The following is a 25,960-nucleotide window of genomic DNA, read 5'->3' as shown; positions in this document are numbered from 1 at the left end:
GCAATTTCCTCCTTTAATAGGCCATTCAGGCGTTCACATACACCGTTGGCCTGTGGGTGGTATGCACATGCAAATTTATGTTGAATGTTCAGCAGTGATGTAATGTGCTGAAACATCTCGTTTGCGAAATGTGGGCCATTGTCTGACCTTAACACCTCGCACACTCCCCACCTGGGGAAGACCTCCCTCACTAGGAATTTAGCTGCTCTAAATGCATCTGGGTGTGAACAAGGCCCTGCCTCAATCCACCTAGAAAATGGGCATACTACTACAATCATATACCTATTTCCTTGACATATATTGATCATATCAACATAGTCAATATGGAGATGCCGGAAAGGTCCCTCTGGCCGGGGTATAGTACCTCTTATCACCTTTAGAGTGTGGCCAGCCGTAAACTGTTGACATGTGAGACAATTACTGATAAAATTTGACACATGCGAATTTAACTCGGGGCAGAACCAGTCCTCCCTAATTCGTGCTGCAATTACTTCCTTGCCTGTGTGGGCTGGATGATGTAGTTGGTTCAGGGTGGTGTTCAAAAGTGCCAATGGTATTACAACCTTTCCAGTGCCACCCTGGCTCCATAGTGCGTCGGTTGGTGACATTGTACATCCTCTTTTTACCCATATTTCTTTTTCGGCCATTGGTGCAGCCGCTTGTAACTCCATAATCTGTGTGGCTGGGAGATGGGTGTACCCTTCTCTTATCAACATCTCCTTAGCCATTCCCCTCCCTCTCCCTCTCTGTGACTCTGGGGGGTTCCATATCTCACCAAAGTATGCAGCATACTTCGCATGTGCGTCCGCTGCGTTTCCCTTCGAGACGTGGTCCTCACCATTGGTGTGTGCGGTGCATTTCACTAAAGCTAATTCTTGGGGGTCATTAATTACTTCAATTAGTTCAGCCAATAAGAGGGCATGTTGCACTGGAGTGCCATCAGCTCTCCTAAACCCTCTTCTTCTCCATTTCGACAGCCCTGAGTGGACAGTGGATGTAACATATGCGCTGTCGGAATATATGGTCACCCGTTTGTCAAAGCTTTCCTTCAACGCCAAGATCAGTGCGACCAGTTCAGCTGCTGAGCGGAGTAATGCTGTGGTAATTGTACACATTTCATTGCCACACACACCGGTACCTCCATCATTTTTACCACCGCAGCCCCAGTTCTCCTCACACCATCCCTCTGATCGATAGTTGATGACCCATCAATAAATAAGAGCTCACCCCCCTCTAGTGCATTTTCCTCAACTTTTCTAGTACATGAGTACATTTCAGTTATTTGTGTACAGTCATGGGCATAATCTCCCTCCTCAATTACTTCTGCTAGGAACCTTGCAGGGTTGACCGTGCTACATCTAACAATTGATAGTTCGGCTCTGGATAGAATGATCTCATAACCTGATGCTCTTTGCGTGGTTAGGGTGGATTTAGGTTTATTTAATATCGCAAAAAGTGCATGTTCCACAAATAGCGTAGTCGGGCACCCCATGGTGATTGCTGATGCCTTTTCCACTGCAAAAGCAGCTGCGACGAGACCTTGTTCGCAGGGGAAGTGGCCTAACATTACAGGATCTAAGTGGCCACTGTAGAATGCTACTGGTTTGTAGCCCATGCTTGTTTTTTGAGCCAACACTGCTTTCATTACTGCTGAGTCGCAATGTGAAAATATAAAAAATTGCCGCTCATAGTCTGGGGATGCCAGTACCAGAGCAGTTGATATCGCATCTTTTAATTCATCAAAAGCTTCTTTCATTTCCATCGTCCACCCCAGTTTTTTATCCCCTTTATTAGCTTCCCGTAACGCCTCAAGCAGGGGTCCTATGTATGAACTGTAATCAAATACCCAAGCTCTACAGTAGTTGCAGAGCCCCAGGAACTGCTGCAGTTCCCTTACAGTTTGTGGCATTGGAGTGGTCGAAATAGCTTGTGCTCTTTGTGGTGCGATCTTTCTTCCATGTTGCGATATAAGCTGACCAATGTAAAGTACCTGTTCTTGACAGTACTGTATCTTTTCCATGTCTACCTTGTAACCTTTGTCAGCCAATATTGTCAACATCTTTAAGGAGTCTTCTCTGCATGTTTTTTCGTTTTTACTGCAAATTATTATGTCATTCACATTCTGCAACACCGTGCTTTCTACTTCAATGTTACCCAAATCCATCTGTATCACTCTATTGAAAATTGAAGGTGATTCACAATACCCTTGTGGCAATCAGGTGTGCTTCCACTTAGTGTTTCTGTAAGTGAAGCTTGTCAGATCTTGTGAGTCTGGGCGTAATGGTATTGAGAAAAAAGCATTTTTAAGGTCGATCACTGTAAATCGTGATGCTTCTGCTGGAATGCCACACAAGATTGTGGCCGGGTTTGCAGCTACGGGATATTCCGCTTCTACTATGTTGTTCAAGGGCCTGAGATCCTGTATAAAGCGCCAAGACCCTCCTTTAGCCTTGCGCACTGGGTACACAGCCGTATTACATGGTGATTCTGAGGGGACCAATATACCATTATTTATAAGGGCCGTTATGGTTTCATATATGCCCTCATCTGCCTCTTTTGATAGTGGGTACTGTTTTACTCTGGGGAGTATTGCACCTTTTTTCAATTTAATTTTTACTCCCCCTATACTTTTTATGCAGCCCACGTCATAGGGGCCAGTAGTCCACAATGATTTGGGTACTTTTGACATATCGTCCTTAAAGAAAGGGACAGGGGTGCATGCGGGTGCCTCAAGTGCCATTGCAATTTTCTGTGCTTCTTGTTTGTAGGCCACTCTTAGCCATATTTCCACACTCATCATAAACACCATTTCACCTTCCTCCTTTTCATCTGAAAACAGCTCCTCATCTGACACCTGGGTGAGCCTACATCCTTCTGCTAATGCTATCACTGCCCTCCATGCTCTTCCTTCTCTGTCTTGGGCATGTACAGCAATATAATGAGCTGTTGCAATAATGCTCTCAATATCCATTGAAACCACCTTCCCTTCTGGTTCATTAACAGGTGTTTCTGGTCTGAACAGGTATGCTGCTGGTCTTCTCCATATTTTCCCTTCTATCCCTGGCATCCATGCAATTGCCATGTCCGTTCCATACTGGAAGAGTTCACCATCTACGGGCTCCGCCCTAATCGCTGTCTGTCCACAGTATGCTTGCATGATCTGTCGTGCCGTGAGCATGTTAATCCCCGGAGTAGAGCAAATTATGCCGTCCTCAGTAAAGGAGATCGTCATATTCAACCTGTTCATTATATCTCTCCCCAGTATATTTACTGGTGAGGCACTATAATATAAAAGTGGAACTGACAGATCGTAATCTCCAATAGATAAGGGAATGTTATCAGTAAAGGGAACCAACCCTCTAGCCCCAGAGAATCCTTGGGTGTTCATGGTCTCGCCTGACATCTTAAATTTACCTTCCCTTATGCAAGACCGGGTCGCCCCGGTGTCAACAAGGAATGATAATTTTTTGTCACCTATCGTTACCTCAATGCGTGGTTCCTCCGCACTATTAGGTGTTACTGACAGGATGGGACACACCAAGGCCGTCTGTGGGGCTGTCCTATTGGGGGTACAACGACTGGCCATTTCCGGTATAAGGGTTGTGTCCCAAAACCGTCACCCTACCCAGTTGTGTTTGTGGTATTTGTGGTTGTTGTGTCATCGCTACCTGTTGTTGTGGCAGTGTTTGGGGCTGTTGTTGTGTTAATTGTTGTTGTTGTTCATTTCCTTGTTGCAACATTTGCTGTTGTGGTATGACCTGCTGTACATGTGCGGGCCTTGGTTGTCCCTGATCACTCCATGATGGTGTTCCTGGTCTAACTCTACACGTGCGTGACATGTGCCCCAATAGTCCACAGCTCCAACACACCGGTGGTTCCCTATTCTGCCATGGAAAGCTCCCTGTGTTGTCCTGGTATACTGGTTGCCCTATGGGGTAGGAATTTCTAAGTCCTCCCACCTGCGGTTGGGTGCCATATCCGTACCCTCTCCCTCTCATAATTCCTCCTCTCCCCCTGTTATAATTATAATACCCAGCTCCTTGCATTGTGTATCCTCCTCCCATGTTGGGCGTGTATGGTTGGAGTTGCGGCACCTGTTGTGTTGTAGTCTGTGAAGGTGGTATTTGGGAGGAATCTTGTGCAGCCACTACTTGTGTGTGGGTTTGGGTCATTGTTGTAGGTGTAGTTATTAGTGCCCCTTCCATTGTGTATTTAGTAAGCTTTTTCTGTACTAATTTAGCCTCTTCCGTTTTCCTGTCCTCTTCCTTTTGTTTCATTTCTCCTTGCTATGTCCTACAATGATGCACTATAGTCAGTTGTATTTCGGGCCATGGTTTTGCTTCCATTCCCACTACTTTCTTTAGTTGTTTCTGAACTCCTTCTGGGAGCCCTTGTACCAGTATATGGTAAAATATTGCTGGTGTTTTATCCCATTGTTCTCTAGTTTCCATGCGCCACTTCTCTTGGATTTCCTGGATATAATCAACAGGATCTTCGTTCTCATGCATCTTGCGGGATGTAATTGCTCCTATATCTGATGTGTCTGGGTACTGTACCCTCAGTGCCTGCCATAGTGCATGTCTGCAGTTTGCGAACGGTGCCCCATCGTGCGATGTATTTGTTATTGTTACCCCATGAAATCCCGCTCTCTTCCAGATGTCATCCGCTCTATCCCCTAATATTGATATTAAAAGGCCCTTTACATCTCCTACTGCCAGCTTCTGTCCTGCGGTGTGTTTTTCCATTTCATATATCCATTTACCCGCACCTCCACTTAATGATGGGAGCCTGCATTTTATATTTTCTTTATCGGTATGCTTCCAAGGAACATACTGTGGTCTAACCCCACCTCTCTCCAAAAGTGGCATTAAATTATTTTTCGTTTCACCCTTTGTGTTCCATAATATTGAGTCCTCACACCCTTCCTCCTCTTCCCTTTCTTCCACATTTTCACTTTCGTTTGTATTTCCCCTGCTCATACCTCTTTCTTCTCCATCTTTTCCCCTTCTTCCATCTTTCTCTGTATTTAATGTGGGCATGTGTATACCTCTTTCCTGCCTGCGACTAGGGAGGTCTCTAAGCCGCCATGTATAGGGTGTCAGTTCGTCGGTGAAGGGCGCTAGTTTTATTTTGCGTAACGAACGTGAGGTGGTTGATAGGGGAGGGCGTGATGGGGATGGGGATGATGGGGATGTTGCGGCCTCATGTGCCTGTCTTTCCTCTATTCCTTTCTTTCCCTCCTCACTTCTCTCCATCTCATCCTTTCTCCTACTGATCCATGGTGAGTCTATGTTGGTCCGGGTGATGTATAGTTTATCTAAGCTTTCCCTTTCACTGTTTCTTCCTTCATTTTCCACTCCCTCTTCCTCACTACAAGAGCTAGTCATAAACGGCATCCCCCACTCGGTCGTTTTCCCCTTGATCGTTACTGTTTGTAAATCTATTAGGTCCAGTTCTCCTCTTTCTCCTTTATCAACCGCTCCCCTTTGTGCTGATATTGTTGCTACTTCTGTGTCATCATATACATCCCCCCATGCTCCACTCTCCCTTCCCCTATCTCCTCTTTCTCCTTCATACCTTTCCTTCATCTCCTTACTATTTTCCTCCCTTTTTCTTTTCAATTCCTCCATCACTTCACTTCTCATCTGTTCTAATATTCTTTCATCCTCTTTCTTCCTTTCCCATTTCGCCCTTTCTTTTTCTACTATACTCTCCATCACCCTCCCTTCTTCGTATTTCTTAGTTGATTCTGATAGTAACCTCCTCCTCCATATTGCCATTTCTTTTTCTTTTTCTTCTTCTTCTTCCCTTTTCTTTTCCCGCAGTACTACTCTTGATACCCTTTCTGCTGTTGCTTTTACCCTGTCAGCTTCTCTCCTTTGCTCCTCAGTTCGTTCCCTTATTTTTTCCAATTCGTTCTTACCTTCTTTCCTTTTCCTCGCTCTCTCTCTCTCCTCCCTCTCAAGCTGCTTGATCAATTTATTCTGTTCATCCCTTAATTTTGCTAATCATTCCTCCAAAATCTCTTCTTTTTGTCTTAACAGCTCTTCCCCCCTCAATTCTCTCTCCCTGGCATTATCCTCGTCTGTTTTCTTTACTACCTCCTTCTCTTCTCCTGTTAATGAACCTCGTAATTTTAATAATATCTGTGCAGCTACCCATTCATCATTTCCTATTTCCACAGTCTGCTCTTCTCCAGTCCTCCCCTCCCCTGCTGGCATTTTCCTATGAGCCACATATGGTGGAGGGCTGTATACCGGGTTCGAGTATCCCTCAGCCACCCTTAACTGTCCTCTTTCTATTTTTCCCAATTCTCTTAAAGGGTACAACCCCCCTCCCTCTGTTTTTACTCCCGTTGCTATGGGTATATCATTGCTCGGTTCCTTTTTTATTTCATCTGCTTTATTATTCTTTTCTCCTCCCTCACCTCTGTTTCCCGTGTTCTTTGGGTCCTCATTCCCCTGTTTCCCATCCTCTCCTTCCTCCTTAATCTGTGTTTCTTCTGGTATTTCCCCCATAGTGAATATTCCATTTGGTCCTGGTCGGGACCCCTGGAACATCCTCCATAAGTTAAACACCTCCACGTGGTTTGCCAACTTCTTCCCTTTATATGTATTGTGCAGATGATTTAATAGTGAATGTTGGGCATATGGATCGAAGCTACCGTTAGGCGGCCACGGTGTTAACATTTTGTTATCCGTCCCCTGGGTCCATTCTATGCTATACTTAATCAGTTTCTCCCTATGGGGTGGCAGTGTTGTGCATATGTATTGTAGTGGCGTGGTGAGGGTGTTCCCCCACCCTCCCGATCCTGTTCCGTATGACATAGTAGCGCTCCACTTGCTACCCTTCCCTAATCTGGTATCAGTTTATCCCACTAGTAGTTTACAATATACATCCTTATATCGTTACCTGGCCCCGTAAGTTTGGGGACTTGCGATAGTCCGCCAAGGAAAATTATAAAAATATAGTATGTTACATTTGTAGATTTTCCTCTGCCTTTCTTCCTTTATACAACACCCTTACGGCCCCCTGCGGCCGAGGCGTACGTAGACCCCTGCGGCTGCGTACCCCTTATTACGTTCTTATACAGTCGTCCTGTTTTCACGTGCTCCTCCCCCTTCTACACTTGCCGTGGCCGGCGTTCTCCGTGCACAGCCACGTTCCCCGTTTCGCCTTTCCTCGATCAACTCGCTTACCGTTTATCTCCGTTTCCACTCCCTTACCACAGTTCTCTTCCCCACCACTCTCAAAACGAAGATGCCTCGTGCTTGCGATATCCTATGAAAACCCTACTGGTGACGTCACCGATCTCTTAGAGCTACTGGTAAGTTCTTCATATATTCTTTAAATCCAAAATACACCTCCAATCTACCCCCGTTAACGCCACAGCTGTCTTCCTGTCACTCCTGGAACAAGGTAATCAAATCAACAATATAATCGGACTGCGCACGCTGCGTCGCCTCGCGTGTGATACGCCCCTCGACAGGAGGGCTTAACCAGCCAATTATCTTCCGTATTGGGCAACTAACTAGCTACCGCCTACAGGGAAACGTCATCTACCTATCGAGTGTCTTGCTCGAACAATAGGGATCCTCATCTACTCATTGATCAATAAATGCCAAATCGTAGGAAACCACACACACACACACCCTTACACGTAGTCGCGACCTAGGCCAATCAGTTTCTATGAGCGGCCGCACGTGATGTTTTCGTGCTCCGCCCCCTTCTCTCGCGTTACGTAGCCAACTGCTCTCGCGCTTGTTCAACTACCATTCATTCTATTTCTAACACTAAATTCTCAAACCTTCGCCGTTCACCTGTGAAACACCTCCCGCCTCCCGTATTTAATTCCTCCCCCCTCCCTCACAATTTCATATTGTTTGTTGTGCGTGGCATGCTCACCAAGTTCTCTTGATGCGGGGCCGCTCGAGTGCTCGTCACCTCCCCTCGTCTGGACCACGTCTGGACACTCGCCAACCGCGGGCGTGATACTTCTCAACCGGCTCCCGAGGGCCAATATCCGGATTGCGCTTTCCGGTCTTCTCGCAGTTCCGCGATGGTCCTGTAGTCCTCAGAAGGGGGCAACGGCAGAGGGGGCCGCGCCGCCGGGCCTCCTCGCAACCGGAGTGCCTGGAAAAAGTAAAAAATAAAAATGCCGATCTTAAACAGATCCCAGCAGTGCCTCCAACTTGTCGGGGGGAAATTCTGCCGGGGTCGGCCGGGCCGTCCGCAGACCTCCGGGCAGGGAGGCCCCAACTCCTCCCATATATCCCAAAAGAGATAGAGTATGAGACACACACAAGAAGCAAGGTGACTCTGCTGTTTATTAAACACAAATGGCAGGGATGGGTCAAGGATCATACGGGTCTGACCTGACACACACACAATCGTGGGGCTCCCAGGCCCTTTTTACTGTAGTATGACGCGCTACTTGCGTCACTTTAGAAAGTTAACAAAAAAACCTATCGCCACTCTTAATTGGTTGCTCGAGTGGTAGGGTTAGTATAGCATACGTATAGAGAATAATATGAGTGGACAAGGGTTAGTCAGGTGATATATCTGGGTTGTCCCTACAATTTGATACATGAGAATTGTTACATGAAGACTCCTAATGATTGGTTGATGTTAATGGCGTCAGTGATAAGAGCCCCATGTTCTGATTGGTGCGCCCGTGAGCTTCCCAGCCTGGGACCATCGCTGTTCCCAGCTCTCGGTGTACCTGCAATTTGCAACAATGTTTCACTATGGGTACATGCAGACAATGTGAAGACTTATTCATGAGCTGGACGGCCGACTACTTCCACTGTCGCAGATGTCCATTGATCTTTTCAAGTGTATCTGCCTGTGTCTTGTAACGAGGGATCCAGACGCCTCCTTCCTCCTGGGCTTGGCATCTTGTCAGGTTCGGCTTGGTCACGTGAGGTGGGACCGTGTTTGAGGCAGAATTCTGCACAATTAATATTGTTTTTCCACTGTGTGCCTGGTTTAATTTGCAGGTGCGACTTTGATGTTGGTGCACGGCGTGCGAGGTTGCAACATCGTGCCCTTGATGGTCTGCTTTTGGAATGTGGGTTTGCAACATTACGACCTTGGCTGTCTGCTTTCGCCAGGCTCATTCTGCAGGATCAGCAACCTGACTCTTGTTCTGTTAACGTCCACGGGAGCTCTTGCTTGCGGCCTACTTAGGCCTGGTGTATAGGTGGAACCGTTTGGTGCACAGGCGCTTTAGGTTATAGTCTCATATTGTCTTATGACCACTATCGTGTCTTCATTATAATTCTCATTATGGCACCTAGGTTTAGAAGAAGCGTAAGCAAGCTCTTTAGATGAGTTCATGGTGCGTCTTGCTTTTCTGCATTTTGAGAGCCTAAGTGGAAAATAAGATGCACGTCCGTGAGTATGTCTGTCGCCTACGTCATAGCACTGAGTATATTCTTCGTGTAGATTGGTGCGGGAGTGTCCAGTGTGTATATTGGCACAGGTGTGCTATCCGTTGGCTAGGTCGTCATGGCATCTCTAACGACGTATAGGTTTTAGTCTAGTTGATCCATGCCGCAGGCATCGGCATGGGCAGGGCGAGCTGCTGGGCAGGCAGATGGACACATCCGTATGTTCCTGTACCAGGGTATCTGGTCGTCTGGTAGATGGGCAAACTCCTCTCGTGGCGGGTGCTTGGGCCGTGAACCTTTAGGCCAGGCGCGAGAGGGGGAAGATGGGAGCCTGTTTTTCCATTTTCCCACTTCATATGCTTACAAGAAACGTGGCTATCTGTTGCCCCTGTTTCTGAAGGGTAAGTAGTATTCCTGAACCCTATAATAGTACAACCGAAAGGTCTTCCGGCCTCTGGACTTTTGACTTTGATCAAATTAGACAGCACATTTAAAACAATTCAATCAATGAATCCTAATCATTGAACGCAGAGCACCATTGTCCAATACAAAATTGAGAATTAAACTGTGAAGATGCGATCACAGACGATTGGAATTTCCAACCTTTACTGGAACCCCGTAGCGACTGCCCCATCCAGCTTCATTGACATTGTACTGTCTGCTATAGATGATACCCGATTAAAATACAAAGAAAAAGAAATTGTTATCTGCAGAGACCTTAATATCCATCTTTATGCTCAGGACGGTGAGGAGCTGGACCAGATGAAACTAACCCCACATGCCCGAATTTGGGCAAAAGAGATGGACAAAAGACAAATCGTGCTGATAAACGAACATCACACAGAGCACCGACATCCAAGACCAATACGGAGAGGAACTCATTCACATGCAATACTGGACTACATCTATGCATCTGACGGTATTGCGGAAACCACAGTAAAATGTGAAAATAACCACAGAGTTCACAGTGATAATAACAAAATATCAATCCAATGGAATGCGATAATAGCTCATCTGCACAAAAAAGAGCTGCCAAATTTAGAACTAAATAATAATAATAATATAATAATAAATGGAATAACACATCTAATAATCTCTGAAACGCAAGTAGCAAGTCTACCTGAGGTTTTTAAAAACTCACTATGACACAAAGGCGATAAAAAAGACTATCAATGGATGCTCAAGCCATTTATGTACCCCAAGAAACACAGAAAGAACAAACTGAAACAACATAACCATGCATATAATACGCTTATTGCTTAGAAGAAAAGAGAACTTCATAAGAAACTAAGGAAAGACAAACAATCCAACTCATACTCCTTATTAAACATCAAAAAACTAAAGCAACAATACTATAATTGGCTTAAAAGCACTAAAGCAATTATATTACAAAATGATGCGGAAACAATGCTTAAAGCACTCCAGAATCAATATACCAGAAATGTATGGACATTGTTAAATGAAAACACTGATTGAAACAGAAAAAATCTCAATCCTTCAAGATGCCCTGGGCCTGATGGGATCAGTAACGCACAACTCAAAAAAGCCCCTTACTATGGGTAAAACTATACAGGGAAATGTTAAGATTAATTAACATCACTAAAACGATTCCGGCCACTTGGAAAACAGCGGTCATTGGACCCATTTACAAAGAAGGAGATAGGACAAACCCTGGCAACTCTCACCCTATAGCGTTATTAGACCCACTAGGGAATGTCTTTGCCTCCTTACTTCTGAAGAAACATGTAGAATGGGCAAAATTGACCAGAAGATTCGACAAGAGACAAACAGGATTTGTTCAAAACGTGGGGACAAATATCAATCTAATCATCTTAAATCTTCTAAAACTGGAAGCGTATAAAGATATAAAAGTGACCATGCAGTATTTATCGACCTTGAGCTTGCGTTCGACAACATCAGCAAGCTCAATTATGGGAGAAATTTGAAAATTTGAGGTCTCCTGCAAACATCCTACAACCTATAAAAGCTCGTTATACCAACACGACTGTTAAGATAATGCTATCTCAAGCAGATCACTTGACTAAAGAAATCCCAAAAGCCAATGGCCTGAAGCAAGATTGCCCTCTCGCAGCAACTTTATTAAGTCTCTATATTTCATATATAATGGACTCCTAAAAGACTGTTTTGGCTAATCCCCCCACACTTAATAACACCCAAATTGCACATATACTCTATGCTGACGATTTAGTAATCGTTGACAAAACGCAAGTGAAACGGCAAAGAAGAATTAACACTTTAGCTTCGTATATTGCTACAAAAGATCTCAAAATACATGTAAAAAAACCCTGAGTCTTGGCTCTGATCCATAACTCAAACCCCAAACAAAAACGCCTAACAATACTTCTTGAAGGGAAAAATCTGGAAGTAGTAAATACAATGAAATACCTAAGGGTAAAGATAAACTAGTCAGAAACTGAAAAACAATGGGTAGACGCCCTGAAAGAAAAAGCACAATCTCTCTCTCGTCAAGGATCTATACTGCATCGCAAATAAGGTGTCTACTCGTTAAAACCGTCAATAGCATTCTACAAACTGAAGATTATGGCTATCTTGACATATGGCTCTGAGACTATGCTAAATTCAGCACAAGATATGTGGACGAGCATAGAGGGGATAATATGAAAGAAAATACTATATTTGCCTCCAACATACCCAGCACTGCGAATATGTCATGAACTGGCCCTACAATCGCTAGAAGCCGAAGAATCCTGGAAGTCCAGAGCTCTATATAGAAAGACTCTTTTATAGGACCATATTCCATCTATCGACATACTCTGCCAAAAGGAAACATCAATAAAAGCAGCAGTGCTGAACCTATGGAAAGATGCCTGTCAGAGAATACTAGAACGTGAAGACATTAGCACAGAGATGTTGATAAATCGGCCACAGAAAATGAAATTAAGAATGCAAAGGAACATTTGGAGCCGAACAATCCAACAGAATGCACAATACAAACTGTCAATAACACACGAGATTGATGTCAGAGCATTGAACCAACTCCCGCGGTTTCTCCAGCAATTTCCAGAACGAGCCATGAGGGACACCTTCCTGAGAATGTGCCTTAACATACTTCCAACTAGAGAGTTCTTGACAAAGACGAAACAGTTACTGGAATCGCAAGTCTACTGTTGATTCTGTAAACTTGAAAACCAGATAGAGACTCTATATCACATTATCATGCAATGCCCTGCGCTAGTCGAGAAAAGAAATGTGTTCAGAGACATGCTGCCTCAATCAAAAATTCAACACCATCCGAACGAACAATGGGCCTTAATACTGGGAGGAAATGACAACCCACTAATCTTCCGAGTTATTCAATTCTGTAACTCAATAATGGACTGAAATGAATTGGAAGCGTAACTAACTTCAAGGAAATGTACATATGAGCTTAAAATAGCCCTCCTTCTAGTTAATCTTTAATGGACTAAAATGAACTAGAATCGAAAACGAACCCATAAAAAAAAGAAATGGAATGTTAATGAAAAGTTCAATTATTTTGCTGTTATTTCTTTGTAATTTTGGAATAAGAATTTGAGTGAACAAGTTTGTAAAAGAACCAAAACATCAATAAAATAAAAAAAACAAAAAATTAATCATTCAAATATAAAATATCAAAATTCCATTGCAACCCTTACAATAGAAACTAGGGCAGCATTTATACCTGAATTCATTTCAGACTGCACTGCAAGCATACCTGTACTTGCATGATCCATCCATCAAGTTACCTTTCTAGATAAAGGATTAATTAGGTGCATAGTCAATGATCAACATTTGCTAGGTAGCAGGCAGGATTAGCGTTATTAGATTAGGGGGGAAACCTGACTTTTAGGCCAGATGTCTTTCTTTAACCTTTTCAAAGATATAGCTTGGACGTGAGAGGCCCAAACTAACAAAGGCGATGCCATATATTATTTGGGCTACACATTATTCTATGTTACCTAAATCTTGCTTGCCTATTACTCTTGCTCTCTTGTTTACTCTTAGGAATTTTCCACAGGTTACCATAAAATCTGTCTCTCTCTCTCTCTTGCGCTCTATATATCAATCTTTCATAGGTCACCATTTTGACCATCTCCTGCACGTTTGTGGTTTGCTTGTGGAACCCAGAGCCTCAATATTCCCAGTTTTGCCTCTAGCAGGGCTCTGGTCACCCATTTTCATATTTATCGAGGTGTGCTGAGAGCAGATGTACCATGAAGGATGCAGATCGGGAAAGGTATGTTGCTACAATCATTTGAACGCATTGATGGATGACCAATCCTCTTGCAATGCTGGACACGACCAAATAATATGAAGCATATTGCAGGTTGAGTCTTGACAACTCCAGCGTGTAGCCTGCTGTGTCAGCCCTGCACCAGGCATGTTTTGGGAGAACCAATGCCACCCATATTGTTTCTGAGCATTCCTAACATTTGTCGCTGCAGAACTCATTATTTGGTGTTTGCATAATTGGTGTGCCACCTGTATGCTGTTTGACAGTTGTAAGTATTTCCACCTGACACCATGTTATGTTTGGCTTTCAATATGGCAAAGCATGGTCTTTTATTCTCCTCTATCAAGTCCTTAATATGTGTGATTCCTGATTCATTCCATCCCAACCAGGAATCGCCTTTTTTGCCTTTTTTGCATATTGTATTATTCGATTTTTCCACCATGGGGCTCACAGGTGCCAATGAGTGTCTTTTTCAAGTAGTGTATGAGCTCTCATCCACGCCATTATGTCAGTCCACAAGTTGGATGTGCCCTGACCGTATTATTATCATTGAAGATCACAACTGGGCTTATTTTCTGTGTTAGTTTTGTTCTAATTGAGTCCATGCAGGTGTTTTTGTCTCTGTATTGCTAAAGAAGGTTGCCACCTGTGCAATTTGTTGAGAATGGTAACATAGTTTCACATTGTGGAGTCTAAGGCCACCTGCAGACATGGGTGCATGTAGTTTATTTGCTTTAAGTCTCGGGCGCATGCTGCTCCACATGAAATCCTTGATTCCTTTAGAGATTTATTTTCACCAGTAGTTGTGGAACCTACAGGGGGGACATGCTGAATACACAGTTCATCTTTGATATCACCACTATTTTGGCTATTTGAGTGCAACCCCACATAGAGATGTTAAGTGCGGTCCATTGTGCAAATAGACAGATAAGTATCCACCACTGTTCACTTGGGCACTGGGCTGCCCTCATAAGAGTCCCACCTTTCTCACACTGTTGTCCCATGGTCCAAACCTTTTCAACATGTGAAGCATGTTTTCCCAATTCACCTGATCAAATCCTACTTCAGCATCTAGGGAAAGTGCAATTGGGGGACTGTTTCCATCTCGCTTTCCTGTGAAAGTACATGTCACAATAATCACATGTTGTCTCTGGACATTCTGCAAGTGTTGCATGTATTATTTTCAAGATGACCTCTTTCAGTCGTGTAGCCAAGACTTTTGCCAGGATTTTGCTGTAGGTGTTTATTAGAGATATCGGGCAGTAACTGCAACATAGAGATACGTCTCTTCTGTGTTTAGGAATAATTGTAATAATATTCTTATATAATTCCTCCCACATTAGGCCCCTTTTATCAGCTTCATTAAACATCCTTGTCAATGTTTTCACAATTTTAGTGCCTTCCGCTTTGTAAAATTGTAGCTCGTCCTCACTAAGAGATTTGCTTCTATTTATTTTGCTAATGGCTTTTTCAATCTCTTCCCAGGTCAAGCTCCTAATAATTGTTCATCTTCTGATCCTGAGGTAGGGAGGGGTAGTGTATCCATAAATGTGTCTTCTGCTATATGCTCTGCTTGGCATTCTAAACTGTATAATGTCTCATAGAAGCTGCATAACTCTTGTTTATTGCATGATGGGTCTATTATGCGTTCATCCGCCTTTCCGATTTGATCATAGAGATTGTCCCCTTTGCTCCTCTTGTTTTAGTCGGGCAGCCGCAGGCAACCTGCTTTCTCCTCTTGTTCATAATGTGTTGTTTTTAATCCAAAAGTGTCAATACTGCCTTCTTTGAGAAGAATTTGTTAATTTCAAATGTTGCTTTCCTAAGCACCAACAGGTTAGTTTAACTTGGGTCCTGTTCATATTTCCATGTTAAAGTCTTATTTTCTGCCTCTACCGCGACTTGATGCTTGTTATCTTCCATTTTATTTCAAGTGTCATTCTACATTAGGCTCCCTCTCACATATGCCTTTCCAGCTCCCCATAAATTACCTAGTGTGTCAACTAGCCCTTTATTGTTAATCAGGTATTCTGCTATAGTATGAAGATACTCCTTGTCCTTTGGGTTGCCCCAGGAGTCTGACATTCGATCTCCATTTGCTACTTCAGAGCGATCTACATTTATGGACATTGAGCTATAATCTGATATCTCGCCAGGCACAATATCACGGTGTGAGATTGTGGGTGGTATTGGTTAAGTTTGTAAGTAATGATCTATTCTTGTTTGCAAGTCCTTATTTGTTGGGTTCAGGAGACACAAGGGGTCAACTAGGTCAAAATCTTCCATTACTTTCTTTTATATCCATCTATTGCTTTTTTCTATCTGTTGGCATGCCCGATCTATCTCGGTATGGATCAATTGCTAGGTTCAGTCACCCCCACGAGTACAGGAGCTCTAGCCAGAAAGAGTTTGTGTATCAGAATGGCTTCTCCACATTTCTTCCTGTTAGTCTAGCAAACTATAATGCAATCTTCTTACCCAGTCTCTGCTTAATTAGCCAGCTTCTGTATTTTTGGAGATGGGTCTGCTCTATGGGTACTATGTCGGGATTTTTAGAGGCGAGGTACTGTAATATATTTTTATGCTTCACCGAATTGTTTAAGCTATTTATTTAGCTTTGGCTTTTATTTTTGTATCATCTGCCTGGCAACTTTTTCTTTTCAGTATCCTGCTGGCAGTGAGCTCATGTACCATGTTTATCAGCTTTTCCGCTACGAAATGTCATGATCCTTTTTCTAACACTGTCTAGCTTTTGTGTGGGTCTTTAGTTCATTTCATCCAACAAAACAATTAATACATACAATCAGTTACAGCATTACCCAATTCTGTTAACAGTCGTCGTACCCTCCCCAAGACATCTTACCTCGTTCCATGTGGAGAAGTGGCGGTAATATTTGATGGTGGGGTCCTCCACAAAGACTTGCTTGTGCCTGTTGTTTGACGATGAGGCAGGTCCGTCAATGTTCTACCTTTCCCTGAAGCCCTTGCTCCCCACCCACACCTTTGTAGCCTCTATTATGTGCCCACTTCCTTATCACTCAGTCAGAAGCAGTATTCATAAATTCCTGTCCTGGTCTTGAATTTGAAAAGTCTGGAATCAATTTAGCACCTTCTTGAATGTAACCGCCCACCAGTTGGCACATACTAAGGCTGGTGCATTACCGTCATGGCCTCCTCCAGGATCTCTCAATCCACACCTACTACCAAAGTATGCTCGTTTGTGGGATTATGTTCTTAACCTTGATTTCTCCCTTGATTTCTCCTTGTCTATATCAGGTCCTATCCCTTCTCTTGCTGCTGCCTTTTTGTCTGGTAGCATTTTTCACCTACGTGTCCGAAATCTGTCTGACACGTTTTCCCACCTTTGACTTTGTCTTGCAGCATTTGATGGGTCTTCTTTTTCCCCTCTGCTTCTTGTCCCTGTTGCAATGTGTCCCTCTCTTACACCTCCAAGTCTCATAGGAATTCCAGCAGTTCTCCTTGGTCTGAGTAGTCTCTTATTTTGATGTCATACAAGATTGGCATCTTAGCAGGTTCCAGCAATCTGTACCGTATGTTCCATTATTTTATCTGAGATTTCATAGATCAGAATCCTTTCCTCACTCCCATCATTTGTTTTGAGAAATCTACAGTGACATATACTTGTTGTCCGTCCCAAGATATTTTGTTTTCATTCTTGGTGGCCATCAGGATCTACCGCACTCTGTGGTACTTCAGGAAGCATGCTATCGGTGGACATAGAGTCTTGAGGCGGGTGTTATTTTTCTTTCGGACCCTGTGTGCTCTTTCCAGCTATCACGAAAAATAAATCTTCAGTGCAACTGGGTTTCATTCTTCCAAAACTTTGAGGAGGTCCCTCATTCTATGTTTTCTGGTAGTGCAAAAAAAGGATGTTACTTCTTCTGCTTGGGTCATTCAATTCATTGCACGCTAATTTCAATTCTAAAATTAGCGATTGGAGGGTATGCCCTTTGTCTACTGTCCCTTTAGGCCGACTAATTCTTTATTCCATTTCTGCTAATCTGTTGGGTAAATTGCACTTTTCAGACTTCATGGTTAGTATCTCTGCATGTGTCTTTTCACACATGCGTGCATATAAATGCTAGTGGCATTGGGTTTGTAAAACTGACACAGCAGTAGATCTAGCCATTATATTTCTGCAGTTATTTGTGGATCCTCCTCACTTGGATTTGCCATGGTGCAGATTCAAATGAATCGATGCACTTGTGAATGGTTAATTATTCCTTTTGCCTTATTGGCCCAATGCTGATTTGTGTGATTGAGGTTATTCTTCACTTAAGAGAGGGAAACGGCCGAGTTTGTTAGCCATAGACAAGCTTGGGAGTTTCTGTGTACTGTGCAGGTGCAGATGTCCCTACTAAGGATTGGGCTTGGTTCCTTATAGATTTCTAACTTCTGAGGAGTAGTTGGCCCTTCAGATGATTCCCCCTTCAGGCTGTCATGAGTTTGATAAAATGTGCAATGACTTATCTGTGCAGGTGCTTCAATGAAATAGTCGGAGCATGGTTTTGCATCATCTTGTAAAGAGAGGGTATCAAAAAAAAGGATTCCGGCCTTCACATGTATAATTCATTGAGCAGTTTCATATCTTCCTAGCAGTACTGCTTGGCGTATGAGGCTTTATTACTTTTTCTCATTTGCATGTGTACCCACCTAAGATGGCTTCTATTGTGCCGTCTAACTCTCCTCCTGTGTTGTGGATGCCATACTAGCTGCCAAGTAGCTGTTTAAATCTCTTGCTTGTAGAGTCCACTGTAGTCTTTTGTGCACCTCATCCCTCTCTGCGAGTTCTGCAAAGGGCTTGCCCCAGATCAATGCTATAATATGGCTTCCCCCCAGTGTGTCATCCATCATCTGGCCTGCACTCTCTCCACTGTTTCGCCTCTATCCTGTCCTTGTAACACATCTCACTTTCTTCGACAAAATCTACCCCACCGGGAATTATTTCTGAACTGGTAGGTACAGACAGTACGCCGGACCACCCTACAGTGTTCAGGCCAACACAGCATCCTTTGCTTGCAGTAGGTAGACCACTCTTTTGGATTAGAGCTTTCCATCTGCTAAATCACCATTTTGTGTTACACTGCCTGGCTTTGTAAGGCTCTGTCACAGCTCAAAATGTTTTAATTACTGCAGGTTCAAGGTGTTGGGGGAGCTTGACACTTCTGTTCGACACATGCTTCTCTCTTAGTTCTGAAACCCGATATCAGCTCTACTTCTATAGCTTCATATTTCCAAATGGCTGTGGTCTGGTGAGTTGGGGGTACTAGTGTGAAACTCGATATCAGCTCTACTTCTATAGCTTCATATTTCCATATGGCTGTGGTCTCTTCAATATTCCAAACTGCCTCCATGCAGTACATGCGTGGCTGTGCTTACATAACCTCTGCATCAACTGTGCAACTACATAAACCTCATTTTGGGGTTTCCTACATTTTACACCCTTCCCTTCCAAATGCCAGTAACTCTGTTGGCCTCACACTGTGGTTAATTTCAATAAAAAAACCTAGGCTTCCACCTCAACGCTGAGATGTCCAGCAAACCGCGGCTTGATGAAATCTAATGAAAAATCACCCCTTGCTTAGAGATGAACCAGAAGATGTAACTGAACAGGTAACTAGATTACTGCAATCCCATGTGTATAGGGCTCTCCAAACACCAGACCCACTTCTGCATCATCTAAAATCAGGTTGTGAGATATCTACAAACCCACTAACCCTTTGTAACAGACAACCTATCACGCCAGCACTCAAGGAATTTAAATAGCTCCCACTCAAAATCAAAATCCATCTGAAGGTTGTGTGCCAGTCCCACATGCACCTGCATAAACAAGGACCCAATTAACCAGGTATCTACCATCCTCCAATCACCAATTAGGCACCTTAAGGCAGCCAAGAAAAACTCTTGGCCTAAAAGGTTTAAAAGTCTTAGAGGGAAAACCGTTTTGCTCTGTCTGCACAAACATTTTGGACTATTTACTCTCTGAGAACTGCCCACATTTTGTTAGGTTCAAGAAAAATCAGCTTTGCTCAAGTCAGACTTTCCAGAAAATTGACAAACTGAGTAACCTCCCCAGAGCACCCTGGTGATCCACCTAGATTCCCTCAAAGTTTGGCTTGCTATGTCTCCACCAACCAGGCCCAGTCCAAGTCTAAGCAGGCTACACTTGTCTTGCAGATCTTTTTTCTCCCCTAGATCCACCTTCAATTTACAATTGTTGCGTTGATGTTTAGTCTATCTTGCTTACTGTGTTGTCGCCACCGGCTTTTTACACATTTTCTTTTTAAACATTCACTTTCCATTGACTCTGTGTTTGCAGATTTATTTTTTTAAATTGTATATATGTTGTGTGTTCGGGGTAGGGTTTCGGGGTGGCGGTTGGCGGGTGTCAGGGTGAGTTGTTTTGGGCGGGGTTTAGGGGAAAATCCCCATTTTAAAAGCAAACATAATTGCCAGAAATGACCATGTTAAAAAAGTGCACGTTTGAAATACAATTGTGCAAAAAAACAGCAAAAAAGTGGGTCCTTCTATTTATTTGATTTGTTGTCTAATAAGCATGTAGAATACTCTGTAGTGTACCACTTTTGTGTGTCTGCTCTTCCCTGCCCCTCCTGCCCTCCCTGTGTGCCAACAGTGCTGTGCAACATCATTATTTCAAGTCTGTCCATTGGAAGAAAAACAAATAAATAAATGAACACATGACTTGCAATCCTGAGCAGAGGTACATAAAATATTTGGGATATTAATGAGGGCCAGTTCAATAGACTGACAGCTACAGAATCCGTATTGGAGTGGGTATTGTAGACTGATTAATCCAGATAGTAAGAGTTCCTGCAAAAGAGGAGTCAGAAAGGGCTTTTGGATAGTGGGGAGGACAAATAGAGGCCAGTATTTGGTTGGGATATTGGATTGAGCTGAGGGCTTCTTCAGAAAGGGCAGGACGGTTGCAATTCTGAAGTAGACTGGTATATTGCTTGGAGAGGAAGCGAGGGATAGAAGAGGGTAGAGAGACAGGAGAAAATACGTGTTGCAAGTTCCTTGACTGTTTCTGGGCAAATGGTTCAGCAATGGCAGTGAAGGGGATTGTTTTGTTGACAGGCAGATGAATATGTCATTCATACCTACTGCCCCTCCCCTACCTCAATATAACATAGGTGAGAAACGGTACTCACTAAGGCGACCCTACTGCCCTTATGTTAGGCAGATACAGCAGGACATTGACCTAATGTTACTAAAGACGGCGAGAACAAACAGACTCAGAGTGAAATAACACACATGCATGCAACAGACAGGAAGCAAATATGCACTCACTATGAAGAAACATGAACACTAGGTCAAATATGCAATATCAAATGCATCTATTTAGACATGAATAATTTTAACATAAATCAATGTATAAACTGAATGTAACATGAACTACATACGCATATAGCTCACTAACATAGAAATGCAATAGTAATGGGCAGCTATCTTTTCCAAAACGGAAGCTGCAGAATGCATCTAAGTGACTGAATGGCCTCGAGACTCCTTAAAAACTGAAACTGCTAAATTCACTGAAAAACAGACCCTTGCAGGTCACAGAAAGTAGCTACACAACCCAAGCTAAGGTTACCTAGAAATTAAGGAGCAGGCGCGGAGAGAATATAAAATAATTCCGAAGTCATAAGCCATATTTTCATAAGATTAATTGAAGACTAGTCTTTAAAGGCCAGGTGCAGGATAATCAAAAGCTAAAACCTTCATAGGGAACAGATTAAGCAAGTTCCTAGTGGTCGTACAAGTAATAACACTCACATTTATATTAGCTACATTTACAATAAATGCATGGTGAAATCATTCAAAACGCGGTCCTCTCACATGTGACCCATAATTCAAGAACACTATCTTTTCACGCCTTACAAAGTTAACTATGAAGAAGTCACTCTGGCTCACGGCCAATGAATAAGGGATATGATCTTTTTTAATTCAAAGGAAAGCAGTCGTGGACCTCGCCCCCGCTTCTCCCATTCTGGTTCATGTGTTGATGACGTGTCAATTGCCCCTGGTTGGTCAGCAAGATGCAAACCAATAGCAGTCTGCCTAGTATGTATTAAACTAACCATTCATTTGCTGCAAAGGTGATTTCTGTTATCGATTTAGAGTTGGTCCCATGAGGAGCCAGTACATATGCATTACCCAATTAGAAGGTTAAACCATATAGAAATATATATGTAGTTTATACCCTAACTAATCCCTTCATCCCATAGGTTTTGCATTTTGAAATACATGTTTTTGGTTTAAAATACAATGTTTTGTATGAAGAGCTCTGAGACAGTCACACAATTTGATGCTTGTAGGCTGTACCTGCTTTACATTGGATTGTTAATAAAGCTGATTTTGACTTTCACTTTGACTATTTCAGCTTTTGACTACCAGTTACACCTCTAGCATTATTGAAAGTAGCACTGGAGCAGCTTATCTACCCAGTGCACACCACAAGAGAGAGTCTTGCTGCTACAATGGCATAAGACTGGTTTTTACCAAATATATTAGAACATGTGGCACAGTTTATCATGAACTGCATTTTTTTCCAGATGTTCACAGCAGGACACACCTTGAGAACAGTGAGAGGCGCAATTCTAAGGACTAATGGTCCTTTTCTAAATCTACATGTAGATTATGTGGAAAGGTTGCAAGTATGCAATGGATATAGGTACATGTTAGTGGTGGTTTGTCCCCTTTCCAGATTGATCGAGGCTTGTCCAAGCACACACCTGGTTGCTACATGCACTTCCAAGTTCCTTTTGCATGAAGTGTTCCCTGCAAATGAGTTATTCAAACAGGTAGTGCTTCTATTAGGCACGAAAAACACGTTTTGGTCTGCTTAATCATCCACAGGCCAATGGTATCTATGAGAGATTAAATGTACTTCTCAAGGAAAGAATAGCGAAATTGATGATGACTCTGACAAAGGGTTGGCTGCATTGCCTGTCCCTTGCGGTGTTTGCACTGAGAACCCCCCACTGAGAAACCAGCTTGGTTCAGATCACCACATGACTCCCCATGAGTTGGTGACTGGATGCCGCATGAGAATACCCTGTGTTCCTCCCACTAGAATAGAAATTGATGGCCGCAGTGTAGCAAAGTCATTAGGTGATGAGATGCATGATTATGGAGAAAATTAAGGCTGCAAACAGGTACTCGAAGTATCAGGAATGAATAGTAGAACTGCTGTACTAATGGATTGCTTTTGAGCCTGTGGATCCAGAGCTTATCTGCAGCTGCCTAAGAATTGGGGGGGGGGTGTTCTATAGCGGTCATACATGTTCCTGCAATGGTGATTCCCCAAAGTGATCTTTAGATTGAAAGCTTTCTGGAAATGGATGAACATCAGAGAAAGAAGAGGTCACTGGAACTCCATCGGCTGAAAAGTGATAACTACGTCTTAGCAAAATCAATAAAAGCATATGACAGTATTCCAGATGAACATTCACTATTTGGCAAAATGGAAATGATAATTACATCTGTATTTATGCCAGGACTCCAGACTACAGTGAATGCCAAGTGGTTACAAATCACCAAATGGGAGCTGCTACAGACAATCAACAGAACTATAAAAGGATTCAATGCAATTCGAGAAGAATTAAGGCCCATTCAATTGATGACCCTTCAGAACAGGTATGTCTTGGACTTGATTACTTCAATGGAAGGTGGCGTTTGCGCCAAGATCGGGTCTTCTTGCTGTACATTCAACCCTGCCAATGATGGAGAAAATGTAGCCCTGACAGAGGCAATAACTATCCTGTCGACACTGCATACGAAAATGGTGGAAGAAGTAGACGAGACTGAAGGAGATGACTGATTCTTGTCCCTGTTTTCATGGATTATGACTTGCATGGCGAATGCTTTCAAACTACTAGGAGCAATACTAGTGTTGATATTGCTTGGATTCTGCATTGTGAAAATCATCCTTGGACAATGTCAAAAGACAGCAGAGAAAGCTAACGGGGTGAAGCTAATGATCAATATAAATGGTGAAACTGTTGAGCACAGCCAAAATGAGAGCAGCACAAGTGAGAACATAAAAGGATATCTCCTACCGCCCCAGGATATGAAGTTCTATTACCCTGAGGATCGCAAACAAATACATAGGATGCTGGGTATTATGTGCACCATCTGGGGAGTGCTGCTATATGACTGAGTGTGGATGAACATATAATGAATGCAGGTCCCTTAAGAGGGGTAATGAAGATATGGATCCCAAAGAAGCCACAGTGTGAAGAGAAGGTGGAGAGGATTGAGGAGGTGGTTGAGGACTCGGCCAGAGGTGGGAATGTAAAGGGGCAGATGGCATCACCTCCTGTGCCTGCCCCCTCTCCTCCGTCATGCTGGAATCAATGTAGGAAGACTCTGTGCATGGCACCAGGTATAGTCCCTATAGCACACCAAAGATATGAGAGACGTCATGCACTCAACCATATTGAATGTAATCTCATACTGAAGTGGTGAATGGATGTTGGCATACACCAGCAGACATAGAAGAGCTGTATGTGCGAACAGATGAGAGTAAAGTGACGTCATGAAGGTAAGACATGATGACACCCAGAAACGATATAAAAATACTTAAATAATTAAGGTGTAATCCAAGTAACAAAGTGATCAAATATTAAGAGAAGAAGAAATCATCTATGACGAGAACACAAGTGATATGAAGCTCAACTAATGTATATATGCAGAAATGCAAGGCAGATGAGTTACATAGAAGCTAACTGCAGTAGAAACTATAACATGAATAAAAGCGACCATGATGAAAAAATTGACGTCGGATCATGTCAAAACTACCTCTGAGACAAACCAGGGCCACAAATCAGAAACACTGCAGAAAACAGCTTCCTGTGAGGGACAAAACATCTATTTTATTAAGACGAAGGAAAAAACAGCAAGACATACTTGGAAAGTACAACAGGAGTTAACAAGGATAAGCTATGAATGAAGGGCACATTTCTCTTAGATTAAGCGGAAGCAAAAACATCTTCAGGTGCCACGTATTGGACAATCAAGAGTACAGAAAGCAAAAGTAAGTCAGAGCAACCAAGTCTCCAGAGGCCAAGAGGAATAATAGCACCCAGCACAATTAAATCGAAAAGCAGTTAAAAACAGGTGAACATGAACACATTTGTGGCCTGCTGACACGTGATGCAAGACTCTAAAAGAAGGTCAATTCATTAAGCCTCAGAGGAAGAAAATGGTGTACCCTGACTCCCTTAAAAATGCCAGAGAAGAGAACATCCAGCAAGGTCAACTACAAAGGAGAAGCCAAGGATCATGGTCTAGCTGATGACAGATGGTAAGCTAATTGGCCAATGTGGGCAGTGGTCTGTCATTGTTCTCTTAACCTGGTTTTCACTCTATTCGCGTGCTTCTAGCGAGCTGAATGTCCATGCTTGGGAGAGTATGCCAACCAATCATGAGTGGCTATATAGCAACATACTATACAATAGCTATTATTTTTATAATCAGTATTATACATATTTTGTGTCATGCCTACTGGATAAGGGACAGCCACTCATGTTAGTAACACGTATACATATCATAGGTATTTATGTTCCCCTAACCAATTTCTCCCCTCGATACGTTTTACTGTTTGCCACATAGGATGACATCATAGCTGACATGCATCAGAAAAAAAAGTCTTTGTGTACGAGAAAAGTAACCGAGAGTTTGTAAGCAGCATTTTGTATGGCCACCAGATGTCTCTACTTTATTTGAGCTGGAAATAAAGTAGTACAATGCCATATTCTTTGAGTCTGTCCGGTTATTTGAGTCCGAGTTCATTTACTATTGCAATTGTCCTGTGCGCATGAGACACACTCCAAGGTGCTACTTCAAAGCTCTCCGAATGATTATATGAGTTCATGGTTACAATCATTTAAAGGTTATCACAAACGTTGTGAAAGATCACCTGAACACCAGCCCCAAGTGCATTATGGGTTAGTGATTCAAGCATGCAACCATTTTATCACGGACATTACTTTCAAATATAAAGATTTGTGCTAGTTCTTATGTTCACAAATTGCGCTTTGATGCAAAACAGACATTAACCCTCATTTGTGCTATGTCTCAACATCCAATTCCTTACAGAGGTACTTCAAAAGAGTACAATAGGAGTATTCCAGACATTCTGTGTTGGTATTATAACGTTCTATCAGAGAATGACTTACATGGTTAGTCTAGGTTTTGATAATGTGCTTTGTTCAGTAAGACAAGTGTAACCTTCCTATTATGAGTACAACATATGCCCGAAAAGAACATCGTAAAAGTTTTAAAATGACCA

This window comes from Ambystoma mexicanum, chromosome 1q, assembly GCF_040938575.1.
Source record: "Ambystoma mexicanum isolate Mex_15411 chromosome 1q, UKY_AmexF1_1, whole genome shotgun sequence".
NCBI lineage: Eukaryota > Metazoa > Chordata > Amphibia > Caudata > Ambystomatidae > Ambystoma > Ambystoma mexicanum.
Note: the sequence above shows the minus strand (reverse complement) of the source record.